The 16479-nt window shown below is 47.4% G+C and overlaps 1 protein-coding gene across 2 annotated transcripts in view; it reads right to left on the bottom strand.

Annotated features, from left to right (window-relative positions):
- SNX29 (sorting nexin 29) overlaps nucleotides 1-16479 on the bottom strand; it is a 388450-nt gene that overhangs the window by 224483 nt on the left and 147488 nt on the right. The window lies entirely within an intron of this gene.

Here is a 16479-nt window from a genome sequence, read left to right as displayed (position 1 = left end):
CACCTCCCCAGGTACACTGGCTGAGAATGGGATGTGAGGATCAGGGGAGCAAGCTGCACCACAGAGTGTAGACTTGAAGGATGTCATCTCACCAAGTCACACGCACGCACGTTCAACCATCTGTTCTTCCTTCAATGGAAGAATGCACTGTGACCCCATGGATTCTCCCCACTTGACAGGAAAAGAGTTGGACAGTCTCTGCCCAAGATCATATTGCTAAGAGTGACCAGTAAGACACGCTGCCAAGATCCAAACTCAGGTCTCTGTCCCCAAGGCCCAGGAGCTTCTCCTTAGGAATGCAGACTTGGTCTCTCAACAGAGAAGTGCCCCCTCCATATCGTTTCTGTCCCGGCTCCACCCCAGGACATGAGCTTGAGTCCTTTAAACATGCCATAAGACTTTTTCTTTCCTCACAATGAAAAGAACTCAAGACTGGGTTTCTTCCCTGGTTATAAAAATAAAAAGGCTCAGTACAAAAAAAAAAAATCATATTTATGGAGAGTGAAAATGAGCTGAAAACCATGGTACGTCTTCTGCTCCACTCACCCTTCACCCTCAATAGCCTGGCATGGGCGTGTGATCTCCTCAAATGCCCAGATGATCACTAACAGTCCACACACTCCTAGACCCGACTTCCACAGCAGGATCATACTGTAAGTTGTTCTGCAACTGAGTCATTTCATATAACTTTTTACCAGAGTGAGCCACCAACTCCGCCATGTTTGCTCAGCTGGAAAACTCTGAATTGGCTGGTTCTGTGTGCCCGTTCTCAATGCACCTGGCTATAACTCAGTCTACAAAGACAGCACCTTCTGGGTGTTATGCTTCTCTGCACCGAGTTTTGGAAGACAGAGCATCAGGATCAAATGCAGAAACTATCGTATACTTAGAATTCTATATTCATCTTAAAAGCTTAGAGAAAGTAAGTCACAAAGAAGTCACTCCATCGTCCCCGTCCCCCTCCCCCTAGGCAGTCTGTCATGGATGTTTCTATGGGTAATTACACTCTCTCCACCTGTGATATGAATAGCAAATATTTAAAACAAGTTGTGCAAAGGTTTGTGGGAGGGAAAGTTCCCCAGTGTACATGAGGGTACAATGTGTTCCCTTGGAATCCTTTAACCAGAACTTTACCACCCATCACGACTGGCTCCTAATTGCCATGTATAAACTCAAGTCACAAATCATCTTAAGAGTAGAAAAAGAAAATTTATACCCGTTTTTTCCCACATGTCTTAAACTTAACCACCATTTATGGAAGAAATTTGTTTTGGCAGAACCCAGGGGTGCTCTACCACTGAGCTACACCCCAGACTTTATTTTTTAAGACAGGGTCAAAGTTGCAGAGACTGGCCTCAAGACCATGATCCTCTGAGTTGCCGAGATCACAAGTGTGCACCACCATGCCTGGCTTGAAAAACATTTTCCAAAACAGGTAGGATCCACCCAAACCAACCAAAGGTGTGGCATGTTGACACTCGGTTGCCAGGTCTCATCTCATGGGCTACCAACAGATCAACGGCCAAACCCTTGGCTTCCTTGTTTATCTTCAACTCTGTGGTCAGCACTAAAATGTTTCAGGTGGTTGCTTTATTCCTATTTGAATCAATCTTTTAATAGTGTGTTAAGACAATGTCTAAAAAAAAAAAAACACACCTAATACAATGGCAAGAATTTTAATATAAATTAAAAACAATGAGAAGCTGTGGGGAGTGCATCCCACCACTGGACGACACCTCTAGGAGCTGGAAATCCACCCCAGACAACTCTACCACTGAACTCATTTGCCTTTGTGAGAAACTAACACTCATGGGCCTCTGGGACTAGAGAAGTCCTTCCTGAATGACACCCAAACTCCCAGCCACAGTGCCAGCCACTCCAGGGACACCGAGTCCTGATGCTTAGAAAGGACCAACCCCTTTTGGTTTTTAATTTTTATTTTGAAGTAATTATAGATTCACAGGAAATTGCAAAGATAATACCATCAAGTCCCGTACACCCAAGCCCTGTTTTCCCCCAACAGTTATATCTTACTCCAGGGCAATATCACGCCCAGGAAATCCACACCAGCACAATGTATGCAATGTGTGCATGTAACATGATCAGTCCCACTGCTGTAACTGATGCTCGTAATAATCTTTTGCCACAGTTCTTTTTTTTTTTTTTGGAGGGGGTGGATACTGGCACTTGACCACTGAGCCACACCCCAGCCCTATTTTGTATTTTATTTAGAGATAGGGTCTCACTGAGTTGCTAGTGCTTCACCATTGCTGAAGCTGGCTTTGAACTCATGATCCTCCTGCCTAAGCCCTCCAAGCCTCTGGGATTACAACTGTGCACCACCGCATCCAGCTCATAGTATGTCTCTTAAGATAGAACACAGACTTTAATGACTATAGCATCAGGCTGTGCCCCTGCATAAAACAAACCAGATGGAAGACCCAGGCACTGTGGCACACTATGAAGGTCTCGGCCCCCTCAGCTCAGACAAAAGGGCTCTTGTCCCTTCCAAAAGTTTTTGTTTGCTTTGTTTTTTTAACTTACCATGTTTCTAGCCTAAGAAAATAATCCCCAAACTTTAAACAACTAATTTGCAACTACTAAACAGCACTTTCATTTGTACACGAAAAATCAAATGGAATTTATTTTTTAAAAAAATACTTTTTTTCAGTTGTAATTGGACACAATACCTTTGTTTGTTTGTTTTATTTATTTATTTATTATTTATTTATTTATTTATTTTTAATGTGGTGCTGAGGCTCAAACCCAGGGCCTCGTACATGCTAGGCAAGTGCTCTATTGCTGAGCCACAACCCCAGCCCCCAGGATTTATCATTCTTAACAGTACACAGATCTCTATTAGGATTTTCAGATTAAGATGCCTCTGACTTCACCCTGACAAGCCGGTGGTGCTCCATCAAGTCATTAGACGCAGCCTGACAATGAGAGGCCTTGGAAATGCCCTTGCACATGAGAAAGACAGGGATGTGGCTGATGCCCACCCCAGTGGGTACCGTCCACCCAAGGGCCAGGTGGTGTTTAGACAACAGAAATGGAATGGTAACAAGATACCAGACCCTGACCTTCATGGAGGTGACATTTATCATGGCGAAGTGGTCCAACCAGTCAGGGAACAGGTAATATGGTCTCAGATAACAATAAATACTGCAAAAATAAAGCTAGGGCAAGGATGGAGTGTGGGAGTTTTTAATACAGGGGAATCTAAGAAGGCCTTTCTAGAAGGTGACAAACAAGACAAGATCTGGAGGAGGTGAGGCTCCACACCATTTCCATGAGAGACAGTGCTAGAACATATGGACCCCGGTGCTGGTTAAAGTTCAGTTTCCAACTGAGCAGCTGGGGGTCTAGGGGGGGGCAGTGCTGGGACTCGGTAACAGCCCAGGCATGTCTCCAGGACCAAGCTCAGGCAGAACAAAGAGACAAGGAAAAGCCCCAGCCAGCCTGAGCTTGCCAGGGAAGCCAGGCAGCCGAGGAGACCAGGAGTCACAAAGGCCCCTGCAGCCAGGGCAAGGGGTGCGGGTTAGTTCTGGAGAAGGGCGTCCAGTGCAAGTGCTAAGCTAGGCGAGGACACATGCAGTGAGAGAAACACTGGAGTGGGCAGAGGAGATGCCAGCTGTTGCAGCCGTCCCGAAGCAACGACAGTGGCCAGGATTGGAAGGCTGGGGTGGTGGCTGGGGAGACGGAAAGAGCGTGCAGACACTCATCCACAGGATTCCAGAAAGCCTCGCCAACTACGGCTCCCAGCCCCAAATATGCCTGCTGGCCACCCCGCAGCTTCCTTTAAAATCACCAGGAAAGCAAGCAAAGCATCGAGTAGGTGGCAAGTACCTCTCACACAGCTCCCGGTGACTGCAATAATTAATGTTTGTAAGTCAAAGCAATTACATCTGCCCCATGTCAGAATAAACAACCAGCAACCTCGACAGCACCACTCAATGGATAATTACTCCAAACAAAACTAACGAACCTGTTAAGTGCACTTGGTAATTCACAGGCATGGAAACACCATAAGACGACACACAGGAATTTTACTTTCCCAGACGAAAGCATGGCATGAGGGTGGCTCAATTCTACTATCTGCTGGGTACAGTGGGTCCCACCTGTCGATACCAACCATTAGAAGAACGTAAGTTGGAAGCCAGGCTGCCCAGGGCAGTGGGCACTGCTCCAAAACAGGCAGGAAGGGCAGCACAAACCACCTGGCTTTGTGGGGTTTACAGCCGCTCCTAAGATCTCAAGTTCAAGATCACTACAAAAAGCTAAGAAATCATTCCCTCCAAACTGTGCACACGGCTGATGGCGTCCTCTCACTCCAGCTCCAACCACCCCCTTCACTTTTCCTAAGTCACTGGACCTTGCAAAGCTACTGCCACGCAGAGCACAACACACCTCCTTGGCTTTCTTTATGGGAAACTTCAGCTCACACCCTGCGCCTCCCTGTGACAATATAGCAGCCACCAGCCACCGCTGTCCAGCAGGAGCCGCAGAGGGAGGCCAACAAGGCTTGCTCAATGCTTGCAGACATAGATTCTATGGGAAGCTTTGTCATTTTCCTGGCAAATGACCAGGCGACAAGTGGCAGAGCTAGAATGCAAACCAGGCAGTGAGATTCCAGAGTCCAAAGGGAACCAGTCCCCTCTGCTGCCTTTGAAAGACAGTGAAGAGTCACAAGAGATCTGGGGGTGGAAGGGCCCTTCCAGCCGGCCGGACGCACTGGAGGCGAGAAGGCCAGGGTAGGAGGGAAGGAAAGTGAACCTTCCTCAGGCCACCTGGAGCCGCCCCAGGCCCTGCACAGGCTGCCCACTCCACTGGATGCTCGGGGCTGCCAGGCTGGACCCCTCCCTCCCTCCTGCAGCTGCCAGAGCAGCCCAGATGGCCACTATCACGGCCCCCCACACCCACTCCACCAGGCTCCTTCCGGCCATGTGTCTTAGCCGAGGCTGACCTGTTCCTCTCAGCTCCGATTCCCCATCTGCACCCACCCCAGTGACACCTGTAATTTCCCAAGGGCAGCTCAAAGGCCAAGCTTTCCCAGAAGCCCTTCCTGTTGACTCCCCTCCACCAGGAGGGTTTGTGACAGCCCCTCTTCCACCCCGTCAGAGCCTCAACAGCCTCTACTCAAATGCCCTGCTGTCACACCCTGGTCTGTGCTCATCTCCCCCTCTAGCCTGTGAAGCCCTTGAGAGCGGACGTGCCTTAGGTATCTCTATGTAGCCCTCATAACCATGAGGGACAGCCACTCATCAGCACCACAGGGAACTGGCTCCAGGATTCCGAGCATACCAAAGTCTCAGGTGCTTCAGTCATTTAAAAAAAAAAAAAAAAAAAAGCACAGCTTTTACATGAAGCCCACATACATCCCCTGTACTCTGTAAATCATCCCCAAATGACATGAGGCCCAACACAAGGCAAGTGTTTGCTATACTGTATTGCTCAGGAACAGTGATGAGAAAACAAGTCTGCACCTGTTCAGAGCAGACACCTCCACCACAGGCCTCTGCAGATGGTCCTTCTGGGATCCTCAGGGCCAACCCTATTACCTGTGTCTGCACTGGATGAAATGAGGAAACGCAGGCTTAGCACAGTTAGTGACAAGCCGAGGTTCTCCAGAGTGGAACTAGGACTGATATCAGGGCAACTGCAATGGCCACCCCCCCCCCCAGAACTAGGCCAGGGACCTTCCGAATGTGGTCAGAGGGCAGAGCATCCCACAATGGAATCAGCAGGGGGAGCATAAGCACAGAGTTGATCCCCCACAACCCTGCTCTCCCGTCCTGAATAACTCAGTCCAGAGCCACTAGAGATGAGTCACGTGAAGATGGACAGATCAAATAACCGGATGTCTCACAGTCAACTGGAGCCAGGCTGCTGCTGTTGGACAGGGAGTCACAACACAAAAATAAGAAAATGGGATGTCACCACAGTGGGGCAGGAGTGCAGTTCAAGGGATCACTGTGAACTCATGAGGACATTTCAAAAGGACACAGTAGGGTTCTCAATTCTAGGACAATTCAGCATCAAACAATGATAGTAACTGGGATTATGGGATACTAAAATACAAGAATCCATAAACTAAGAAAGGGAAAGTTTCATGTATAATAGGATATTTATGACCCTAAAACCTCCTGCGAAATACTTATTATTTGGAAAGGGGAAAAGGGTAACCTCATAGCAGAGAAGGGTGACAGACAGCACCTCAATCAGAAGGTCAAAGTGAAGCCCTTCAGGAATGGAACACAGTGAAGTCCTTCACCACCCACCACCCTGTGCTACTCCCAAAGATGCACAGCTGAACTCGACCCCCAGGAACCAGCCAACGAGTCCCGTGGAAGGCATGCTGCAAGACAAACAGGGTGCCGTCTTCAAAACTGGAAATGTGGTCAAGTCAAGGAGAAAGAAGAGCCGTCCCAGGCTGAAGAAACACGACAATTACATGCACCGCATCTGTCATTCTGGTCTCAACCATTTTGCAGGAGAGGACATTTGGGGGACAACTGGTAAAAGCGACATGGTAAGGATTAGCTGGTGGAAAAGTGTCAGTGCTGGTTTTCTAAGTTTGACTGTTGTGCTACAGCTACAAGGAGAAGGTCTTGCTCGTAGGAAACAAACATTCAGGAGTGAGGAAGTGAAGGGTACAAAGCCGACCCCAGGCCCCTCTGCAACTGCTGACCTGGGTGGGGCCTGGTGTCTATATCTTAAGAAGCCTCCAGGCCAGACTCAATCCTGCAGGCACTCGCCACCCTGTGCCTTCCAGCCACACCACGATGGCAACACGAACCAGACATGAAGAGTCCTTCTCAATCAACCCTGTCCAGCAAGTCTGTGGATTGTCCTTTCTTTCCAATAATTTTCTCAAGTAAGACAGGGCTGGAAGGTAGCCAGGGGACTCAAGTTTCAGGAAGTCGTATTTCTCCCCAGCTGCTCTCCAGGTTAAGCTATGTGACCCTTCACTGTGACTGCGGTGGGAACGGGGCAAGCCTGGGGGCAGTGGCTGGCTCCCCGTGCTCTGCCCTGCTCCCGTCACCCCTCTTTCTTTCATAAATTCCATCTCATTAGTTACCTGGCAAATTCGTCTCAGATTGGCATCCCGGCCCCTACACTTCAGATCCAGAGCCAGGGAAACAGCCCCAACAGCTCCAGTAGCTCAGGAAAGCAGCTAACCGCAGACGACTCACTCAAAATAACCCGAACACAACAGGGAATCACAGGGTTCCAAACTCAACAGCTGGAATCATACTCGACTGTCACTTTACTCATTCAAAACTCATGGAAGTGACTTCTTGAGGCATTTACTGATCAAAAAGCAGCTCACTTCAACAGTTTGTGCCATTTAGAAGTGTTTGCTTTGAGTCAGGCAGGCCTGATGAGCGCTCTTACTCCGCTTCTGTGTGACCTTGGAAAAGTGACTTTACTTCTCTGCACCTCAGTTTATCACTTGCTATGTGAGACAGTAAAAGCACCACTGTCTAAATATAAATATATATGACATATCTGGCATATAATAAGTATCTGGCATATTAAATGTTAGCTGTTATTAATTATCATCATTGTTACTTGTGAAAATCAGGGTCCCATTGTCTTTATATTAAAATCAAAGTAGTCCGGTTCCTCCTGGGGAGCAAGGGCCAGGGAAGAACATGGAATCATGCTCAAGTCGTTCCCTGGAATTATTTCCAGGTCAGGCTTCAAATACCGAGTCCTCTTCCCCCAGCTAAATTCTCTGCATGGTGAGTGAATCTCACCCCCTTAGGAAATGCTGCACGCTGGTTCAGGTCCCTCTGGCGATGCAGCATTTCAAGATTTTACTGGAAGTTGAAGGAGCCTCTCACTGAACTTGGCTTCCTTGGAAGATAGTTCTAGAAGCTCCAAGGTTTCCCAACAAGTGACTCCTTTGGGAGGAGAAATGCAAACAGAAATAATTGCTGAAAGGATGGAGACACACACACACACACACACACACCCAGAACAGGCACAAGGAACAGAGGTCAAACAGCCACTCGTTTCCTAATGGGCCCTTTTAAGAAGAATACAGAGCAGAAGATGTCGCAGAAGCTCTGAGTCCCAGGCCTCCAGGGACCAGGCAGGTAGCACCAAGGAGTACAGCACACCAGGGGACACACAGCAGGGGTCCTACCCTATGAGTGGACATGGACAGCAAGAGACACATCCAGGCACATACCCACGACTCATCGCCAGGCTGCAGAAGTATAGCCTTGTCCTGTCAAGATCCACGGCCTCTCAGGAGACGCTGCAATCTGGATTTCTCCACGAAGCATTGAGGTCTTTAAAATACAGATTCACCTTTTGTAGCGGAGGTGAGAGGGAGCTGGGGGTTGCTTTACCACTGAGCCACATCCACAGCCCTCTGTTTTGAGATAGGGTCTCACTAAGTTGCTGAGAATATCCTGGAACTTTTTATCTTCCTCCCTCAGCCTCCAGAGTCACTGGAATTATAAGCATGTGCCACCTCACCCAAACAGATTTGCTTTTTTTTTTTTTTAAGTTGTAGATGTAGGCAATACCTTTATTTTATTTTTATGTAGTGATGAGGATCGAACCCAGAGCCTCACACATGCTAGGCAAGAGCTCTACCACTGAGCCACAACCCAGCTCCTAAATTTGCCATTTTTAAAAACATCTCATGTACCAAGCTAAACACATCTGTGAGCCATAGCCTGCCTGGGGCCACCGAATGGTATGTCTGCTCTTGAATTTGACCTCTTGGCACTGAGCTTTGCCATCTGTGAGAACAGAAGTCTACTTGGTAGTTAGTGTCCCTTTATTAGGCCAAGAGTAAATGAGTTCAAAACCCTCGAGATCCTGTCAAAAACACATAACCTGAATCAAATCATGAGGAAACAGCTGACAAACCCAAATTGAGGGATGTTCTAGAAAGCAACTGGCTTGAAGACGAATACAAAAAAAAAGCCAAGGTCATGAAAGAGAATCTGTGGGAGCAGAGCAGATTGGAGGAGATGAAGGAAAAGGAAGGTGGCAACATGACCCCCCGTCCTGCACCGGATCCTGGATCCCGCGGAGAATGGCCACACAAGCCTTCGCTGGCCCACAGGACACTGCAGTAGTGTCCCACTCCCTGCATTTTATACCCATACTCCTATGAGGACGCACCCCTGTTCTCAGAAAAACATTCACTTTAGGGGTAAGCCACGGTGCTGCAAGCCACCAATCCTTAAATGAATCCATTTAAAAAGAAAGTTCACATAGACACAGACACATACACTGATCTGAAATACAGCAAAATGCTACCAACCAGTGAATCAAAGTGAAGTATATTGGGCAGTTTAAGATTCTTGCAATTGTTCAACAAATCTTACTTCAAAATAAAAAGGTTTTTTCCTAAAAAAGAAAGCAACACCTTCAGGGAAAAAAGCTCCAACCTGGAAGAGACAATTTATAACAATGGTCTAAGGGTTTAAAGAATCAACTAAATAGCTCATAACAGGTACCAGGAAATCTGTCTTGCAAATGTAAATACAGCAAAATAAATATTAAATAGCTCCTGAGAATAGCAAGACCCTACTACTACTATCACATGGATAAGGGAGCCACTCATAGGTGCAGTTCCCCTGCCTCCTGTGTGACTGTTCCCACAGGACCACTGAGACAGAACCTACAAAACACTTGGAGTGGCCTTTGAGTACAAGAAGGTACAATCACTATGATTATCTTGCAGCCTGCACGGGAGACAGGGAAAGGCCTAGAAGGGTCCCTTTCTTGCAATGCAGAGCAGTGTTTGGGGATCTTGATCCGCCTGGAGTTGTTAGTGAAACAGCATTTGAGGGTTAGACATCCCACATCTGAGCATCAAGTTGAAAACTCAACTTGGTTCTAGAACAAGTCACAACATTCTCATCAAATCTTAGCCTCTTGAGAACACCAGCAGGAAACATGGACTCCATGTGTTCACGTATATCATTTTCACACACACACACACACACACACACTTGTATGTTTGAGCTTACTTAGGAGGAAAAGTGAAAATAAAGACCAATATACAAAGTATGAAGAGGCAGTAAATCTCAACCAAGAGCTTGGGTAGCCAAGTTCATCATCCTAGTCTTACACTTTCCAGGTTTGAAATTCCCAGGATAAAAAGTCAGGGTAATTTTAAAAACTAAGAAATGTTTGACGAATAAATCGATCCCTATGCAGTTCACAATGACATTTCATGTCCCACTAACGGTGAGCAGATGAAGCTGCTGGCGAGCAGCCCTGGGGCTGAAGAACCCCTCTCAGCCCCCCACCCCCAGGAACTGTCGGCAGCGCCCTGGCTGGAGGCTCTGCTCTCAATCAACAAAGGTGGTGAGGAGCTATCAGAGAGATGGCTGCTGCAAAGCCAAGTGAGCTCCAATCCTGGGTAATGACTGGCCTAGTCCCAGCTGCCTGTTGGCCTTCAGTGACCCCCTCTCTGGTGGCGCCCTTCCCTTGAGCTTTGTCCAGTAGGATTATTACTAACAAGGGATTTATTAGATATTTTAAATGCCCATTTAGAAAGGGATTCTAGGAAGACGGCAGTGACAGCAACACAATTTTTTAATCTCCCTAATCCTCCCATTAAAAGAGCAGCTAGACACCAAAACCAAAAGCCCATGGACAGCATTTGTAACAAAGATGGATGGCAAAGTACCCTGCAAACCCCCAGACATAGCAGGTGAAGCAGACTAACAGCCAGGAGACCCACAGGGCGGCTGTGCAGAGAGAGCCTCATCTGATGGAGGCTGAGAAGAGAACCTCCAAGCCTCCTGCGGGCAGCATGAGAGCTACTGCAGCTCAGGCAGCCTTTCTGCTCCCAGAGGCTGTGGAGCACAGAGGGCCTGCAGCCAAGTCTGAAGTGGCCTCTACTCACTCAAAACTGGCCCCTGGGACTCTCCAAGACAGGGCTCCAGAGTGCACAAGCACAAAGCAGCAGAGACACTGAAGATGAAGGGGACAAAAGATCCAGCAAACAGCTCAGGGGGAGCAAAGCCAGGTGGTATCAGGAAGCAAGCTTCCATATTGCTGAGCTCGGCCAGAAAACCACAGAAGAGTGAGCTCTGGCCCCTCGACGGTACCACCTTCCTCCAAAGTTGCCTTACCCAACTACACGCCAAGAAGAGCAACAGAAGAACCCAGGTAAATACCATGCGACATCTAAAAAGAGGAGCAGGGAAGAACAACAAATCCTCAGGTGACCTAGACTTGCCAGAAATACCCATGCAACCCTCGATTCCAAAACCAGCTGAAAGACAAAGAAAAACAATACAAGACCAGAGAGAACAGCACACACACAATCAGAAAAACTCCACGAGGAGGGGACCAAACTCGGGAAACTAAAGAAGTGCTTCAGAAATGAAGACAAACCTAGAAGGGTTAAAAAAAAATTAAAAGTAACAAAGTGGCTACAGATGATTCAAGGGAAAGTGGCATACACTGAAGATGGCAAATGAAACAGAAATCTCTAGAGACATCAAACACTGAACACCTGGTTCAAAGAGCCTTGTGAAAATAAAGGGACTCAACTATGTGTTGCAGGAGCACTCAGTGTGCCTGGGAGCGCCACCTCTGCATGACTAACACCGAGACACACTCGAGCAACTTTACTCAACTAAAGAGGACTCTTTTGGGCAACTGCCTTCAAGGGAAGGAAAATGAGATAACTGCCCAGCTCCAACAGCAACATTCAAGACAGTGTCGTCACACACTGAAGATACTCAAGAAAACGTGACCCAAAGATTTAAGATACACAAAATCGGTTTACGTGTACAGAGCACAAATGAGAAATGACATGTACGAATATGGTTCCCACAAGACTTCCCTGCAGGATGAATCACAGAATAAACTTGAGATGACCAAAATGACCAGTAAGATGGCAACAGGGGACTGGTGAGGTATAAACATAAGCCCGTGGGTCTAGGTCTAAACCAGGATGCAAAACAAGAGTGGAGGACACATTGGCTGTGTGCTCAGGAAATGTAGATCTAGGATAAATATTTTTCAAGGATGGAAGAAAATAGGGTAAATACATGCTTAAACTATTATCTATTCTTTGCAATTATATTGTAGTAGTAGCATTGTTATTCTGACACACATTTATTATAAAGACAAAATACCTCATGATTTCATAGTGAAATTTCCAATTCAAATTCAGTATTACTGGGTTATTTAACCTCTTATATTTTATTTGCATGTTCTTTTCTCCTCACACAAAGCTTCTCAAGGATATGCAGGTGACAGAATTAGGATATGTCATAATAACTCACTTGCTCTACCACAATATGTATACAACATATATTTAGAAAAATAATCTGGCTATTACCATAGGAAGTCCACATGTCCATCCAGCCAAATATACTCAGATTCACAGAAGCACTCAAGCGAGACTGCACTTTGTAAACTGTCTGATCCCCTGGGTGCTATTTCAGGGTCCACAGAGATGGGCAGCCACAGTTAAAAGCACTGCCTTTGCCCAATGAGGAGCAGGGTAAAGAGAAGACACCACGCACACTTCAGAGGGTCCCTTTTTGAGTCATCTCTGTTGTCCAACAAAAACACAAAAAGGCCCATTTTAAAGGTGCCTCCTGATTGTTTGGGGTTCCAAGCCATTTCCAGGATCCATGATGCCTTTTTGTCAGAAGCTGTGGAACTTGGTTGGCGATCAAAGCCAGGCTGGTTTGCAGAAGCCATGGGTATTTGGTGGCTGCCCTGAGGCCTGCATCCCATGGGACCACAGGCCACAGTGGCCCTAGTGTCACTCCCAGATGGCTCAAGCCTCCCCTCTCTTCCCACTGCTGGGGCTCCCCTGCCTCTCCCACACCAGCGGCTCCTAGATGGTGCAGACCAAGGGGAATATGATCAGGAGACAGAACCCACCCCCTGCTGCCACGCCCCATAACCAGCATGCACATCCTCAGAGGGCCCCTGCCCATCCCACCCTCTTGAGCTCACAGCATCTCTAACCCCCAGCCTGGCATTTTCTGCCCTTGGTTCCCTCCTGACATCCAGTGAATACTGATCAAATGAAAACCAAAATGACACAGAGTCAATATCAGCCACTTCCCCAACAGCTAGGATAAAAATGTGTAAGACAAAGAGTGCCAGTCCTCACCAGGTAGGTCCATTCAAGAGCTGAGAAGAGCTAGTGAGAAAGTCGAAGACACTATCAAGCCTAGGCATCCAGTGCTCTCCCGACCAGGATGAGCGCGCCACCCGGGCAGAGATATTCGCACGTGATGCTACTGCACCCCTAGAGTGGCAACCTTCACCCGGCTGACCTCAGACACTAGACAGTATGAACAAATGCAGGAATACTACAGATGAAGCACCAGCCGCAGAGTTCATTCATTCACTTGATTGAAACAATGTAGCAATTAGCACTTCATGTGGTAATGTATTCAGCACCACTGAACTGGCATACTCTTGTTGGCTGAATTACAAGATATATAAACCCCATCTCAATAAAGCCGTTTTAAAAAAATAAGTGAACATCTACTCTACACCAGGCAGAGATGAGCACTGGGAATGTGAGAGACTATGATCACCAAGGTCTGCTTCAAATCCACCCACCAGGGGAGAGACCCCAAGGACGATCTGGAACAGCCTAAGCACATCTGGATTAAAATAGAGATAAAATCCTATCACTGATAACTGCACAGAAGATGCTCCATCCCATGTTACAGCTAAGCAAACTGAGGCTGTGAGTGGGTAAGCCACTAGACATCTGCCCAAACAGGGACAGAATAGATCAAATCCCAAGCAGCCTCCCCCAGTCAGCATATTTCCCCTACATCATAGGGCCCAAGACACAAACCATGGGGATCCAGGGCCTCAGAAGAGCAAACTGAAGTGGTTGAAAATAAGTGAAGACTAACATTTGATAGCAAAACTAAGATACCATCAATCCCTCTCCTGCGATTCACACACACACACACACACACACACACACACAAAGTGGGCATGTAATATATAATTTCTTTTACAAAACGGGAAGTGGGGCATGGGAAGGTTACCACTTGTCTAAAGACTCAACTAGTTAACAGTACGCTGGGATTTGAACCTGCACCTGTTAGAAGCTGGGAGAAGACACATCACCACCAGCCCCTCGATCCTTCAGCGCTGCCACAAGACATCATGGCCTGGGGGCCCGAAACCACAGACACTTGTTTCCACAGTTCTGAAGGCTAGAGGCCCAAGACCAAAGTTTCAGCTGGCTAGGTTCCTCCTGAGCTGCCCTCCTCCACATTAGGTATGAGGACGATGTGTCCTCGTGTGACCTTCCCTCTGTAAGCGAGGGCCTAATGAAGTCCTCTCCTCTTCTTATAAAGTTCGGTTGGGTTCAGTTGGCCCCACCTGCATAACCTCAATTAAATTTAGTTACCTGCTAATGGGTCATATCCCCCTTTATAATTACATTGGGAGTTAAGACTTCAATATTTGGATTTGGTGGGGGCATAATTCAGTTGGTAACAAATAGTGAACCACTTCTGACATGAGACCAGCACCCCCTATAAAGTTATGAGAGAGCAATTAAAATACAACCTGGTCATAGATTAGAAATAACAGATAATCTGAGGACACCAACCCGAAATACGAATAATCCCCAAATAATTGTTCCCAAACCAATTTCCTTTGGAAGTCACGTAAGCAGTAAATTAAATGTAATTTTAAAAATTTCTTTTTGTTATAGCTCTCAGAAGAGGGTACTAAGCTATTTACTAACCCAAGAGAATGGGTTTTCTTAAATATTTAGGAACCCCCCGCCCCACCCCCGCCACACACACACAAATCCCAAGAGCAAAACCACCAAACAAAATCTCCTTAAATATGCTGCTTATTGGGGGATGGTGGGGGGGGCACTCAGTCAGCTCTAAACAAGACGCAGCAGATTCTGCTTGCAGGTTATTCTGTAACCTCCTAACCTCTTTATTATACATTATTTATAAAGCATCAACAGTGTTATCATGTGGAAAATCAACTTATTCCTTTGGTTTTTAAATGAGCTCTGAAACTTGTTTTGTGCCGGCTCCCACGCTCTTCGACCATTGGTGAACGCCGCCCACCGTGGCTTGTCTGCCAGCACCAACTCCTCTTGCAGCCCAGCCTGGGTCCAGAGGACATGGAACTGCTGCAGAGTTGGCCCAAACCCAGCAATAATCCTCCACCTCCCATCTGCAACAACTGGGCTCTGCTCCTTTTCCTTTGGGCAAAGTCAAGGCTAAAAATCTCAGAGGCCGTATCTTTCTGCCCTTGCTTTCTGCCGCCAGCTGGTCACAAGGTAACCTACAGCTGCTTGCTCTCCTGATGGCTTTCACTCCACTCCCCACCCAAAGGAGAATTCCCAGCAGCTCCAGAGCACAGAATGGAGTGTTCTAGCACATCGAAGGTGCCATGGAGATGGCTCTGAATCACCAGTGGTGCACCAGGGGAGACTGCTGCCCTACTCTCTGGAGTCAGAGGCGGGAGCTAACAGAGCCTGCCCTTGGCCAATGACAACTTTGAGAAATCTGGACCAGTTTTTGTGCAATCAATAACAAGCAGCAGAGGGGCAGCCATACCCACCAAACGTCAGGAAACCAAAATACATTTTTGTTTTTTGGTACTGGAGGCTGAACCTAGGGCACCTTTCCACTCAGCTACACCCCAATTCCTTATTTTTTATTTTGAGACAACACCCAAGTTGCCAAGGCTGGTCTTAAAGTTTGTGATTTTCCCGTCTCAGGCTCCCAAGTAGCTGGGATTACAGATATGCTCCACCAAGCCCAGTATGAATTATACTTCTTTTCTTCTCCCAATAAGGAAAAAAAGGATTGAACCCAGGGCCTCACATGTGCCAAGCATGTGAGTTACATCCCCAGCCCTACAATGCAGTTATAAGGAAACATCTCTGCAGCACCTCAGGGGTTGGGGCAAAGCCCCACCTGCCATCCTCATGCGGGCGCCCAGGGCACCTGACCCTGGCTGGCCCATCCCTCCGGAACGGAGCCAGGGGAAGTATCAACGGTCACAGACCCAGGGAGGACCCTTTAAGCGGGGAAGGTGGTGCTCATTTCTCTGCGATCCTGCTCGGCAAGAAGGCCAAGCCCAGCTGCTGAAGGCCATGCCTGCCACATCTGGGAGACTCTGGCCTAGGCATGACTACATGAGAATGACTCAGAGGCCCACAACTTTGCTGTTATTCTGGATCCAGATCTTTTTGAAGCCTACACCAGTTCCTTGGGCTTCTCAGTTACAGGAAATTGGGTTGTTTTTATTTTGTCTTTTTGTTTTATGTAAGTAACTTGAATTAGGATTTTTTTTTTAATTTTTGGCAACCAAAAAGTCCACAGGCACACTGCTTCCTGAACAGTCCCCATTCCCAGCAGAGATGGCTACAGACAACAGAGTGGAGCTGCAGCCTGCACTAGCCACCCTCCACTCCAAGGCAGAAACACAGGGCCTCTGGAACCCAGATGCAGCCAGAAC

Source organism: Spermophilus citellus (genome assembly GCF_964194105.1).
Source record: "Spermophilus citellus genome assembly, chromosome: 6".
Classification (NCBI taxonomy): Eukaryota; Metazoa; Chordata; class Mammalia; order Rodentia; family Sciuridae; genus Spermophilus; species Spermophilus citellus.
Note: the sequence above shows the minus strand (reverse complement) of the source record. Positions and strands in the feature narration are given on the sequence as shown.